General features: G+C 49.0%; 1 protein-coding gene across 1 annotated transcript in view; it reads right to left on the reverse strand.

The window, feature by feature from the left end:
* Positions 1–13,593, reverse strand: part of CAPN9 (calpain 9) — a 361,781-nt gene that overhangs the window by 247,955 nt on the left and 100,233 nt on the right. The gene's annotated exons all lie outside the window — the stretch shown is intronic.

Consider the following 13,593-nt stretch of genomic DNA (forward strand, 5'->3'; position numbering starts at 1 on the left):
AATCAGGGGAGCTCTCTCAGTGAAAGCACATTCTGAAGTCCACAATAAAAGAACTGTAGGCCACATAACACAATATAGAGCTGAATACACGGGATGGACCAATCAACTCAGAAACTGGGCAACATTGAGGTGGAGGAGTGGCAGGAGATCATTAAGTTAACTGAATGTGCAGGACATTCTGCTCTGAAGTTTTTAGAAGTATGAAGATTAGATGGGTTGTCTAAAGAGCCAATCCCTTTTTGCAACCCTAGATATGTTGGGATTTCCCACCACTGGAGAAAGTGAAGATTTGGATTGAATTGTGACTTTTTAAAAGCTAATGTGTTGTCCAGTGAACGATACGTTTCAGAGGGAAAGTGTTTAGACTTCAGATGTCGCCAGCGGGGCAGTATACCTACAATGTTTGGGTCTGGACATAGAAAGACACAGTGATCCAGGCTGTAGTTTGGCGAAAACTGGCCATGTTTGCAGGACCAAACTTTGATTTTCCCAGACTTGAGCAGGGAGACAGAGGAAAGGAGACTAGACTTGCTACATTTCATATAGGAATTTGCCATCTTGAGTCTTAAAGCGGCAGCTTGGAACCCTGCGTGACTCAGGGTGGTGCACAATCAGAAGGTACATATGTTATAACAGTTCTTATTAGATGTTAATAAGGGGAATGGAGGGTGCAGAGCAAATTCTTGAGACTTAAGGTAGTTATGTGGGGCTTCCAATGTGGATTTTTGGTTTCTCTCTTGAGGATAGGCTGGTACTGGATAACCATACAGGTGGTAGGATTGGAAAGCACGTTTAGCTGTGATGAGGTTTCATATAACTCTTGCTGATACAACACAACGTTATCTATTGGTTAAAAGAACCAAACCAACTAAATAGCAAGACACAAGCCATATATCCATTAACCTGTTCAAGTGAACAATTACCACGACCCCAGGGGCATCAATCAGGGGTAGAAATGGATAGCAGCTGCTACCTCTAGCTTGCCCTGTGTATCTCTGGGACTGCCAGCGCAATGCATGCTCACAGTGGCCATAAAGGTGTCAGCAGGAAGAGGATGTAAACAAGCATTGGCATAGCCAATAGGTCTCGCTTTTGGGACCTTATAAGTATTTAGTTATGCAACTGTTGCATGGCTAAAGACTTATAAGGTCTCAAAAGCGACACCTATTGGCTATGCCAATGCTTGTTTTCTTTCTAATCGCGGCACCGGTGCTTTACTTTTAACATTAAAAGTAAAGCGCGGGTGCCGCGATTATAGCAAAAGTAAAGAAATAGATGTTTGTTTCTATTTCTTTACTTTTGCTATAATCGCGGCACCGGCGCTTTACTTTTAATGTTAAAAGTAAAGCACCGGTGCCACGATTAGCAAGCTAAAAATGCTACCGCTTGCTACAGCTTGCAGCGCATGTGTGCGAGTGGTGCGCGCGCAGCAGTAATCACACCATATGGCGCCTTCGCTGAAGCGCGCGCCCGCGCACATGCACTGCAAGCTGTAGCCGGCGGTAGCATTTTTTAAAGCGCTTACTAAAGTCTCTCCGAGCAGCGCATGCGCGCTGACTCAGCGAGACCTAAAAAGGCTCCTGTGGCCCTCTTGGATTTCTGTAGTTTGCTGTCCTTGCCATTTCCATAGCCACGGAGCAGCAAGTGAGAGGAGGTTATTGAGACACTGGTGGTCGGACAAGGTCGGTAAACTGAAGATGAGGGCAAAAATGCAGAGCCCAATTGGGACCCGTCTCAGCAGCTGCTTTTAAGAACTGTCGGTGCTGAACACCGGCAGAATCCTGCCCACTTAAAGTCCTGGTTAATACCCCCTCTTTTGTCAGCGCAAAGTTAACACATTGGAGTCATAATATAGCCCCTGATGAGATAGCACAGACATGTGGAGCAGCCCTGCTCTTACTGGAAACAAATGTTTCTATCTGTTGATGCCTAATACCTACCTGTTCATTCGTCCTGAATATGTTTATTGTGAAATATGGTCAACTGAAATATTGGGTAGCACTATTGACCTAGTACAATAAATAAATAAATGCACTTACAAGACAATGAGGTCATAACTCCGCTAAATGCAATGGGAGTGATTTAGTAGAAAGAAGTGCTTTATCCATCCTTTCAAGTCAAGTCAAAGGTATGTTTATTTAGATCATAATCTTTAAACAACACAAAACAATTAGTATAATTCAAAATTAGTTCACATCAACAATCTCAAAAACAATTTTACCAATTAAATATGCCAATATGTTTAGTTAAAGTCACTCCCAGTTCATATGAACTGGGAGTGACTTTAACTAAACATATTGGCAGCAAATCGTTAAGCGCAACTTATACAGCTGACCCTGCCTTTCAAGTTTACACACACGTGATATTCTCATGCTCGTACCTTCAGCGAATTAATCTGAGTGAACTCGTCTACCCTCAGCTGTTTTCTGAATCCCTTAATTGCTCTTCCTTGCGCTACGAATAATTGCATCAATTCAGCTTGCTCACCCGTTATATGTCCTGATGATGATCTCGAACAGTTGAGATCGAAACGCCGTTGACCCTTTACAACAAAACTCTTCCTATTCTATAAAGTTGCTTGAGGAGTTTTACACTATTGTTGTCAATGCGATGCCGTTATTTTAAACGTCACCATCACTCTGCACGTCACGCCTATTTCACTTATTGTGTGAGCACCTGAATTCTATTGTTGTGGAAATAAATGTTTCTCATTAACTGACTTATGTCCCTATGTAAATTATTAATTTTTTTGCTCCTTTAAAATAATTAATCTTCAACTCTCTAACCACAAGTGCTCTCCTTAGGATCACTTTATTATTGGACCTTTTGGCCACACCCGAACCATTGTTTTTTTACCGCAATACTAACAGTAGGCTTTAGGGTAAGCTATTAATTAGCATTGGTTGGCCTTCTTGTCCATCTAATTTACTTGCTTCTTATTTGATAGCGTTCCTTCCTCTTCTTGTGCTTAACCCGCCCCTAGAGCATAGCTTATATACCTTCCTTTTGAGCGGATGCCTTCCATTTCTCACATTCACGAAACTATTGTTTTCTTTTTCTTTCAGCACTCAATGGGAATGCATGCGTTTTCTAGCTCTCACCTTCATGTGCTGCTTCTCTCTCAAATTAATCCCCTGCGCCCTTTGTGTTGCGCTTTCCTCCTCCCCCAATCCACTGTTTGTCCATTTCTTCCCCTACTGCTGCCTGCCTGGCTTTCTTTGATTTAATTATATTCTACTCCCTCGACACCTTAAGTTCCACCATTGCTCTTACACCCACAGTCATTACTCCCCATTGCTCTCCCCTGGATTGACATTCCTGCAGCACCTCATCCAATGCTGCTCAGCCCCTCCTATTGTGGTGCTTGTGTTATTAAAAAACACTTTTTAAAAATAATTGTGAAGACGCCTGCAGCTGTAGTTTGCTTTGTGACCTCTCCTTTTCCTAAACATGCTCTTAAACACATTAATATTATTTATGTTTTATTAACCATTACGAGATTTGCGTCCACCATGGTAGAACAGTAAATAGAAAAAAGGTGGCCAAGTCATGCTGTATCTGCACGCACACATCATTGCTTTTACTTTTTTCTTTTCATGCTGAGCAACACTGGCAAATTGCACTGGCCAAGACAACAGCTCTGCATTGGCAGCCAAACGGTGTGACCTACTGGTTTTTCAAATGTTTGTTTCTTGTTCTCTCAACTTGTCTGTAGAGTAAGCTTGTACTTGTCTATCCTATCAGAAAGGCAACAATGACCTTAGAAAGTTAATGTTTGCTTGACTCAGGACAATCTTAGTAGCTTTAGTGATATTTTGGATGTCTGCCATACTCAAGTTAAACCAGGAATGGGCCACCAACCCTCAACTTTGTTTAGGTGGTTCCTTAAATGTAAGCCTTCAAGCACACCATGGGATCAAAGTCCATGGTGAAGGATGTCAAGTCAGCGGTCCGTCAACTTATTTGTGAGCTTACGAGAACCTCCTCTCTACCTAGACTTGAGATCATTATGCTTAAGGAATGTATGTTGATGTCTTTACTGAAACCTTGTCTTGATATCTCAGCTCCCGCTAACTTTATACATAGACACTGGTATTTTCTTTCCACATACTTATAGATTTATTACACTTGCCGCATATTTTTTCATAAACCGTTTTTTTATTGGTTTTCTTGCAAGGTATACAGCAATCATGAAAAAACTTTAATCTTTGCATGACATTCATTATCCACATTGACATGACGAATTAATTCCAGTCCATCGAGGCCTAAACTGCCTTGACGTATATGGTGCGTTACGATGTGTGCCTATCCGGGGATAGTAAGTGACAAATTCAGATGTCTAGTTCTCAAGTGTTGCTAATGCACCTTTGCTATCTCCGTCTGGTGTTCGGGAGGACACCGCATCCGTTTATACAACCAAACTGAACTGGGGAGACGAAACTCGGGAAAATGAGGGCAAGGGGGGCAGGGGCATTGAATGTCACGGGGCTAGTAACTCCCAAGGGTGTTCCCCCATCAGGACGAATGGGGTATGTCGCTTGGTATAGTAGGGGGATGGTCTCGTGCAGGCAATGTGTGTGGGGATCGGGGCTCCCCCAGGCCTAGCTCTGTCTTGGTGACACCTGGGGTGTCCGTAGGGGTGTCTTGCCCATGTGTGAAGCTATGAAGGAGCATCGACCACTCCATGGATATGGAGTTTCTCCGCATGCCGCACGTTTCCTCCCGTCTAATGGCGTCCTCCTCGGCTGCGCCCCATTTCTTAACCACCCCCCACCATACCTCTATTGGGGGACCGTCAGATGATCGCCAGTGCAGTGTGATGCTGCGCTTAGCAAGGAGTATGACTAGGATCGCAAATCGGGTCTCCACCTTTCTCTGTTTGTGTCGCCTAAAAATCACTAGGGTGTCAGCCTCCCACGTGTTAAGTCCCGTCAAGCCTGTGACCGTCAGTAGTGTGGCATGTACTCTTGTTCAAAAGGCTTGCAGTGTGGGGCAAGTCCATAGCATATGGATGAATGAGTCGTCGGGTGTGTGGCAGCGAGGGCAGTCAAACTGCGACATGGGGAAGAGGCGCCTAAGCTGTTCCAGTGTAAGATAGGCACGATGTAGTATGTTAAATTGGATATTTTTAAATCACTGGCTATGTTACACCTTTTTGTGATGTTCCAGGGCTGTGAGCCATTCTTTGTCGTGTAGTGCGCGACCAAATTCCTCCTCCTACTTGAGTCGGAGCCTCATCAGCGGTGTATTTGTAAGTTCCATGACCGACTTGGATATCCACGTGATCAAGTGCCGTCCTGTGCCCATGGTTAAAATCGTGTGTAGCACCCGGTGCGTTTTGGGATCCCCAGTCGTAAGGTCCCATGTCTTTCTACAGTGGGCAATGAGTTGCCGATGTAATAAGAACTGTCCAACGGGGAGCCCGCACTCTCCCATCAATCCCTCAAACGATGTCAGTTGGCCGTCCGTAAACAGAATCGCTGTCTCAGTGAGTGCGAGATCTGTCCACACTTGCAATTCACCAGCCGCGTAGTGCCCGCTTCCCCTAGGGAGACCCGCCAGTGACAACAGTGGGGAGTACAGAGGAGCCGCTTTAGAGAGGCGATGGATGTGCAGCACACAGGATCTGGCCACTTTCACCAGCAGAGTGTGGGCCGGGTTGGCCCTGGAAAGGGCATCTGGGTTATCTCCGGAATTGTCAAGGTCCCTGCTGGTGTTGTTGTTTCTTCCAGGTGCCGGCCAGCCGTCTAGTGCGAAAGCTAAATTGCGCTGCCGGAAAGGCGGCTTCAAAGGACTGGACCCCCAGCCCTCCCCCATCTCGTGGCAGCTGTAGTGTAGTCAGGGCTACCCTGCGGCGACCGTTCCCCCATATTAGCAAGATCAGCAGGGAGTCAAGCTCACGAAAGAAGGGTCACAGGGGGATCACCAGAACATTTGCAAAATAATAGAGGAGCTGAGGTACCATTGGAGCCAGGGGCAACATTCTCCAGAAGTTGATTTGGGTTTTCAAGCCTCATAGGGCACTGTAGTGGTTCCCCTCCAGTAAGTCATCAGGTGTGTGATAGAGTCCAATTCCCAAGTATATTGGGGCCCTTCCAGGACAGTGTGGCGCCTCCTACATTGACCTCCCAGTGGGGGGCATCAGAGTGAAGGGGGTAGATAGTGGATTTGGCCTAGTTCACCTTCAATCCCGATGCCTCCCCAAACTCGTTGAGTGTGGCCCAAAGAGAAGCGAGGTCTGCAGTGATGTCCCTGACGTATATGAGAAGGTCATCCGCATACAGGGACACGCTGTGCGTACGTCTCTTGAGTGGAATACCCCATAATTCGCCCTCCTCCCTCAGTCTGATCGCCAGCGGCTCCATTGCAAGAGCGAATAATAACGGGAACAGAGGACATCCCTGGAATGGGGGGGAAATTTGCCTGCCTATTCGAATTCGAGCGAACAACCCGGTGTATAGCAACTTTATGTATGACCTAAGTTGGGGCCCCATTCCCACTCGCTTCAAAACCGTGAATAAGTACTGCCACGCCAGGGTATCGAAGGCCTATTTGAGGTCCAATACAAGGCATGCAGCACGCGGAAATCTCTCTCCCCCGTACGCTGTCCTGGATCTGGAACAGCAGACAAATATATTGAGAAGTGTTCCTCCCGGGCACAAAACCACATTGGTCGGGGTGTACAAGACGGGGGAGCAACTCCGTGATTCTGTGTGCAAGGATTTTCCCAAGAATTTTGCAGTCCGCTGTTAGTAGGGTGATGGGCGAGTAGGAGGACCTAAGCAAGGGGCCCTGGTCTGGTTTAGGAAATGTCACTAGCGTGGAGTCACGCATGGACTTGGGGAGCATCTTCGCCTCTAGTGCCGCCTGGTATACTAAGTCTAGCTGCGGGACTATTTGTATAGAGAATGTGGCATAGAATTCTATAGGGAAGCCGTCGTGGTCGAGGGTTTTGTTAATGGCTAGTTGGCAGGATAGCATGTTTGATCTCTATAGCCATTAGTTGTTCTTCAAGGGCGGCCCTGTCCTCCTCCGGCAGCTGCCTTATAGTGTCACTGTCCAACATCCTTTGGATGTAGTCCCTTCTGTCCTGGGCTAGTTCCCTATATAATGTCTCATAGGACTTGTGAAAGGCCGACACACAATCACGCCTGTGGCGTTTTTGATACTGGTGATCGGTTGCGCTTGCATGTCTTGTTTGACCAGCCATGCAAGCAAAGTGCCTGCGCGGTTACCTTCGCTGTGGGCTCTAGAGGTGTATGCCCGAAAGTTATTCCGGCGCAAGTCTGCACAAGCTTCTGCATACTTAGTTTTGGCCACCGCCGTTTGTGCCGGGGGGATTTGCTGCTTGTCAGCGTCCTTGGACAGTCTCGCTACTCGCTGTTCTGTGGCCTGTACCGCCTGCTCTAGCGTTTTGCGGACCCCTACTATCTGCCTAATGCAGGCACCCGCACGACCACTTTGAAAGCCTCCCATTCAAGTGTTCTAAAGTTTGTTGTCCTTGCATTCTCCGAGAAGTAGTGTTGGATGTTTTCTGTTTGCTCATGTTGAAATATAGGGCCCTCTAGGCAGTCTTGGGGGAGCTGCCACGTGGGTACCGGGGGTGTAGGTGGGAACCACCGAAGGGTCACAACGTGTGCGTCGTGGTCCGATATCACCCTGCCCAAGTAATCTAAATGGTGGATGAGGGGAAGGATCGTCCGCATACACATAAATCTGTTGAGCCGTACATGCAGATTGTGGGGAATGGAGTGGAAGGAGTAAAGTTTAGCCGTCGGGTGTGTATGACGCCAAGCGTCCGTCAATGACCAGTGTTGACCCCAGGCTCTGAAGTCGGGCCGTGTGTGCTAAGGCGTGTGAGGATTTGGCAGGGGGGTGGGATCTGTCTAGAGCGATGTCCGAGGGGCAGTTGTAGTCTCCACCCAACACCAACGGGGAACTTGTGAATTGAGCTAAGTTCTTTGACAGGGTCTCCCAGAATATTGCCTGTTCTGTATTGGAGGCACATATGCTGCCCAGCAGTATGGGTTGACCGTCTAGCAACCCCTCCAAGAGCGCATATCTCCCTTCCAGGTCTACCCTCCGGCCAGTCTCTAGAAAGGGGACTCCCGGTCGGATCCAGACTAGGGCACCCCTTGCATATGCTGAATAAGTTATGGCACAGAAGGTGCCCCCGCCACTTCCTCTGGAGCTTGTCTAATTCACCTTTCGCTAGTAGTGTCTCCTGCCGCAAGATGACCTGAGCTTGCTGGCGTTTGATATATGCATAAATAGTATAGCGCTTCCTAGCCGTGTGGATACCCCTGACATTTAGAGTGAGAAATTTTATATCTGTAGTTGGGGTCATGGCGGCTGAAGGGTCACGCTGCATTGGAAGGTGGTCCCAGGGGCCCTAGTGTAAACCCCCAGATGTGGATATTGTCTGCCGGATGGGATGTGTACGCCTGTGAGCGAGTGCCGCAGCCCCTTGCAGTGGGATAGGTGGGTGATCAAGATGAGGTGAGGGGTTGAACCAAAACACTGTGGGGCTTGAAGCCCAATGCGGGGGACCTGCTGCAACATGTAACACGTCCAAAAAGGTACTACCGCGCACCCATTAACGAAAGGAACAGGGGGTCCATCAAGCTAGCGCATGTCTGCAAGGTCCCCGAGCGGGGGTCCCATGATGGCATATGTCTGATGCGTGGGGCGCCTTATGCTGGTGCGTGCAGGGGTTGTTGCCCTCACGGGGCGCCTCATGGAGTGCGGCGATGAGAAGTGTGGTTGGTTCCTAAAGTTCTCATAGCTACCATCTCATAGAAGCTTCAGATGAGTGTGTATGCGGTGTGACCTTTGGCACGGTCCCAGAGTTCACTCCTGAGTCGCTGGAATCGTTTGGGTCCTCTTCTGGCGTGAAGATATGCGGAGTGCCTTCATGGTCCGATGCAGAAAGATTCATTCCCAAGTCTGCCACTGCTTGTATTGCTTTCCGGCGGTCTATTATGATCTGTTCCAAGTCTGGGGACGTCACGAGCTGTGAAGTGACTGCATGTCCGATCAGCTTTGGGCTTTCTGGTTGCGGCGTCTCGGAGGCCTGAGCGACTTGGGTCTCGGTGTTCTAGTATGCCCTTGTAGCGCGGCCAGTCCCAGATGCAGCTCCATCCAGGTCGTCACTTCCTGTGGGTCTGTGAAGAATATTGTGGTGTCTTTGTAGATGATTCTGAGTCTCACTGGGAGCAACAGTGAATACTGAATGTTTTGACTTCGGAGGAGTCTCTTTGCCTCTAGGAATGATGCACGCTGTCTCTGCACTGCTCTGGAATAATCTGGGAAGAACATACCATGCTTGTCCTCCACAATGGAGGGGTGACTCTTTCTGGCAGCTCGCAGTATGACGTCTCTGACCCGGAAGTGGAGTAGTTTCACCAGCATGGGGAGGGGAACGGCGCGCTGGCACCCTGTGCGATCTTTCACTGGAGAAGTAGATCTTCTCATGGCGTGAAAGACCGGATTCAGGATTCATTGTATTCGATGGGGTCCTTGCCCTCCATGCCCTCAGGCAAGTTCAAAATGCGCAGGTTGCTCCTCCTAGATCGCCCTTCCAAATCGTCTACTCTTTCCCCCATGATGGTGACTCGGCCCTGCAGGTCTTTTATGGAGTCTTGTTGCGCTTTGGTTTGGGGCTGCATCGTCGCCAGCTTTTTTTTCCCCTCCGCCACCTTGTCCGCTAGCTTATGATGATCATCCTGCAGCAGGCTCAGGTCTGTGGCAAGGTCCCAAAGCCCTCTTCCATGGTAATTCGTGAATGCTCGATTGCTGCCAGGACTCGGTCTAATTTTTCTGACATGGCGATGTTAGTCTGTTTCCATCTTTGAGCCTGCTGCGGTTGGGGAAGTCAGCTTGAAGGGGGGTTTGTGGAGCCCCGGTTGCCTTGAGGCGTCCCATGGCTGCAAGTGGCGTAAGAGTTACGTGGCATTCCCACAGAAGAGCACAGGACTCGCCCGTACCAGAACTCAGGTCGCTGTCCCCTGCTGCGTTTACTTCTCTCTCTGCTCTTGTGCCAGGATCGGGTCGGGAACACCCCACTTACTCGTCTCTCCTGGCAATAGTCTGCGCGGTTACTTCCCTTGTTAGGAGGCTTCACTCCCTCACTCTGTACCTTCGCATGCCCCGGCTGCCATCTTGTCCAGTTGCCAAGGGTAGTGTCCCGTTACCTGCCCAGGGTCCCCGTCTCGGTGAGGGGAAGGATCTTCAGGCTCCTTCTGGCTGTTGTGCCACGAGCCCACCTGCACTTACGTCTGCATCTGCTGTGCCTCTGTCTGATGTTATCAAACTGCTGCCCCTCCGGGCACTGGTGCCGCCGTCCCCCTAGACAGCCTTGCTGCCTCTGTTGCATCCTCTGATGACAAGGCGGGCACCACGGTGATGAGGCAGGTCCCCGCTGTCCCTCTGCGGAGATTGCCGACCTCCGTGCCTGTGGACACTGTCCACCCCGACTCCTGACTGATAGTGACCTATGCCTGAATTAGGTGTCCTGTCTCTGGGGGGAGCAGCGGTGGGGGTGGGTTGGTCCCAGTGCCTGAGTTATGGGCTTCACAGCCATCTCTCCTTCCCGCCTGCCCCCACTCACCCGCCTCCTCAGAGATGCTCATAGGAGTCTACCCGGTGTTGTGCATCCACGCAGAGAGGATCCCCGGAGCTGGTCGGTCAGGTCGGCCGACTGGTTGGAGGAAGAAAGCAGAGGCCTCCCTACCGTTTGTTGCTTTCCGGGATCCCAGCTTCTTTATACGGTGCAACGGGTGGAGTCCACGATCCCTCTGTGTTCTTTCCCTGCCCCGGCCCAGCATGGTTGCCGGGTCCCTCAAGCAGTCATCAGGGCTCTGGATAATGCCCTTGATCGGTGCGCGCTGTTGCCTTCACTCGTGCGCGGGCAACCTGCGAGTGCCAGATCGGGAGAGCTATGAGCGCCCAGGGGCCGTTACTTTCACGCTCTTTCTCCCCCCACTGCGGCAGTGGCCCAGGCCCCCGGCAAAGTCCCAGCACCGGCCCCCACCACAGGCCGCTTCACTATACTCCGTCCCCTGCACAAGTTCAGTAAGCGTACCCTCTCTCCTGTTGCATCTCGCATTCCCAGACACCCTCTCTTTGGCGGTTCCAGAAGGTATCAAATGTTGCATAATCTGCAGATTTTAACAAAAAAAATTGTTTCGAGCTCAATGGATCAAAAGTTACAAAAAACTTACCAGGATGTATTTGCGCGCGGTGGAAGGCAGTTCACGAAGGTTACCTGGTCATCTTTCAGTTGCTTACTTTGGTATTTGGTAACTGAATAGGTACTAATGAGGTGAAATATTTTTCTCAACAGTATTATCGGGAGTAAAAATCACAAAATAATGAAGATATAGTATCGTAACATGTGCTGCACTATCTACGCTGCTAAATTAGTTTTTTCTTCAGTGGCGTAGCAAAAGCCCCTGCAGACACCGCAGTGCGGGGGCACCCCGAGCACCGGAGGTCCCATCCGGCACTGGCAGGTCCTTGGCCTGAGAACTCTGGACTGGGTCCAGAGCTTGGCGGGCCCCCTGCATGTACTTTCCAGGGGGGCACCTTCAAGTTTCGTTACGCCAATGCTTTTCTTGACCATAATTTAGTGAACCCTGCGGCATATTTTGGTGCTTACCTGCCGCATAAATCCAGTGGCCCTGTTTATACTATAATGAGCTACATAAAGCACAAGTATTTGATTTAAATGCAAACAAAACTGGGCTGGGTGACCTACTCGCGTATGGAACTAGTAGAGCTCTGGAGAATGCAGGGAGGGGTGCAGGGGCAAGTGTCTGTATGCAGCATATGTTTGAAATTACAAAAAGTCTGTGTAACCAGAACATTTCTCAGCAAGCTCCAAAAAGAGCAGCCTTATCAGCAAATTACTCTTTGCCATCCAAATTTGCTCCTACATAAATAAATAGATGAAAAAAATGAGTTTTCCAGAGCGATGAAAGTCTTTGTTGGCACATTTTTGTTGTACAGAATACAGTGTGCAGTGCTGTTCAGTATTTTGGCCTCACACAAAATGGTTAAAGGCCTCATAAAAGCTACATGAAAACATGTAGCTTAAGAACACAAATCTAATGTCATGATAGAACTCGATGATACTGGCCCAGGATTCCCCGTACTCTGACAGCTTGGCTCAGCAGAAACAAATAAAGTGTTGCAGATGCACTCTGCACCGGCATCACCCAGAAACTCCTCAAGAAACTGCAGAACACTTAGAACGCCTCCACTAGACTCAGCCTGCGCATCCCACGCTGCAGCCATATCACTGGTCACGTGAGAGACCTCCACTGGCTCCCAGTCAACAAAAGAATTACCTTCTAGCTCATCACTCATGCATACAAAGCCCTGCATGAAGCTGGACCTGCGTACCTCAATTACCCCCTCTCATTTCACGCACCCACCAGAAACCTCCGCTCTGCCCAACTGACCATGTCCACCGTTCCACAGATCTGCAAGACCACAGCTGGAGGAAGATCCTTCTCCTACCTCACAGCAAAGACCTGGAACTCCCTGCCTCTCCACCTCAGGCAATCACCATCACTGCCTCAATCAAGAAGGAGCTCAAGACTTGACTCTTCGACTGAACTGCAGTGCCCTCGACGGATCAGCAGTGCCCTCCTCAGCACCTTGAGACCCTTATGGGTGAATAGTCGTGCTTTACAAGACACTTGATTGATTGATTGAAGCCTGTGAATTGTTTTTGGCCCTCCTAATTCAGAGAAGTAAAGAGCAAGAGGACCTTTTCCGGGGTAATTCAGATCTCTAAGTGTGCTGCTTTGCAACTCACCATCACAATCTGTGTATTTAAGAACATTTAAAATCTCCCAAAAACAGATCACATAATTTAGGACCCCCATCAGGCAGTCCAAGGCCCCTCCCCACCCACACATTCATAAAGAGCCCCATATTGCAAGAACATCCGCCATCCTGCCGAAGTGCTCACTTAACCTTCTGTGGTGAGGAAGAAGGTGCAGGAGAGCGACCGCCGAGGTCTGCCAACAAAAACGAAGGAGGTCCTCAGGTGCCAAGCCCAGCAACACACATTTCATCTGGATCCCATCTGCAGCACCACCAAAGAGATTCTGCAGATGTTTGCTCACCCGACAAACCCTTGCCTTGGGGGCTGAAAGGTACACCAGAGTGACACACCCCAAAAAATCTTCAGTGCTGTGTGCTGGTGCCATCCAAAGCCAAACTGACAAAAAAAACATGAATTGGACTGTGGGACAGAGAACAGGCTCCAGTCTCATATTCCTCATATACCACCAACATATGCAGATGCCAGCGTCATCCACCCAGCAAGTTCACCCGCCAATTTCCCCTGCAAGATCCTTTTCCAACCTCTTTCCCCGTCAGCTAAGATAAACACTATTGACTCCTTTAGGAAGAGGTGACATATAGTGTGGCAGAAAAACACCAAGCACCAAAACCTTTTTATTTACCACTAGCATCCTTTGGACATGATAGGTCACTTATCACTGTTGCTCACAAAGTGATTCATAATTCTTCTCTATCCTCAACATGGTCCAAATAGCTCTACCCAAAAACATACCATTT

The sequence above is a fragment of the Triturus cristatus genome, chromosome 6 (genome assembly GCF_964204655.1).
Source record: "Triturus cristatus chromosome 6, aTriCri1.1, whole genome shotgun sequence".
In the NCBI taxonomy this organism is placed as follows: domain Eukaryota; kingdom Metazoa; phylum Chordata; class Amphibia; order Caudata; family Salamandridae; genus Triturus; species Triturus cristatus.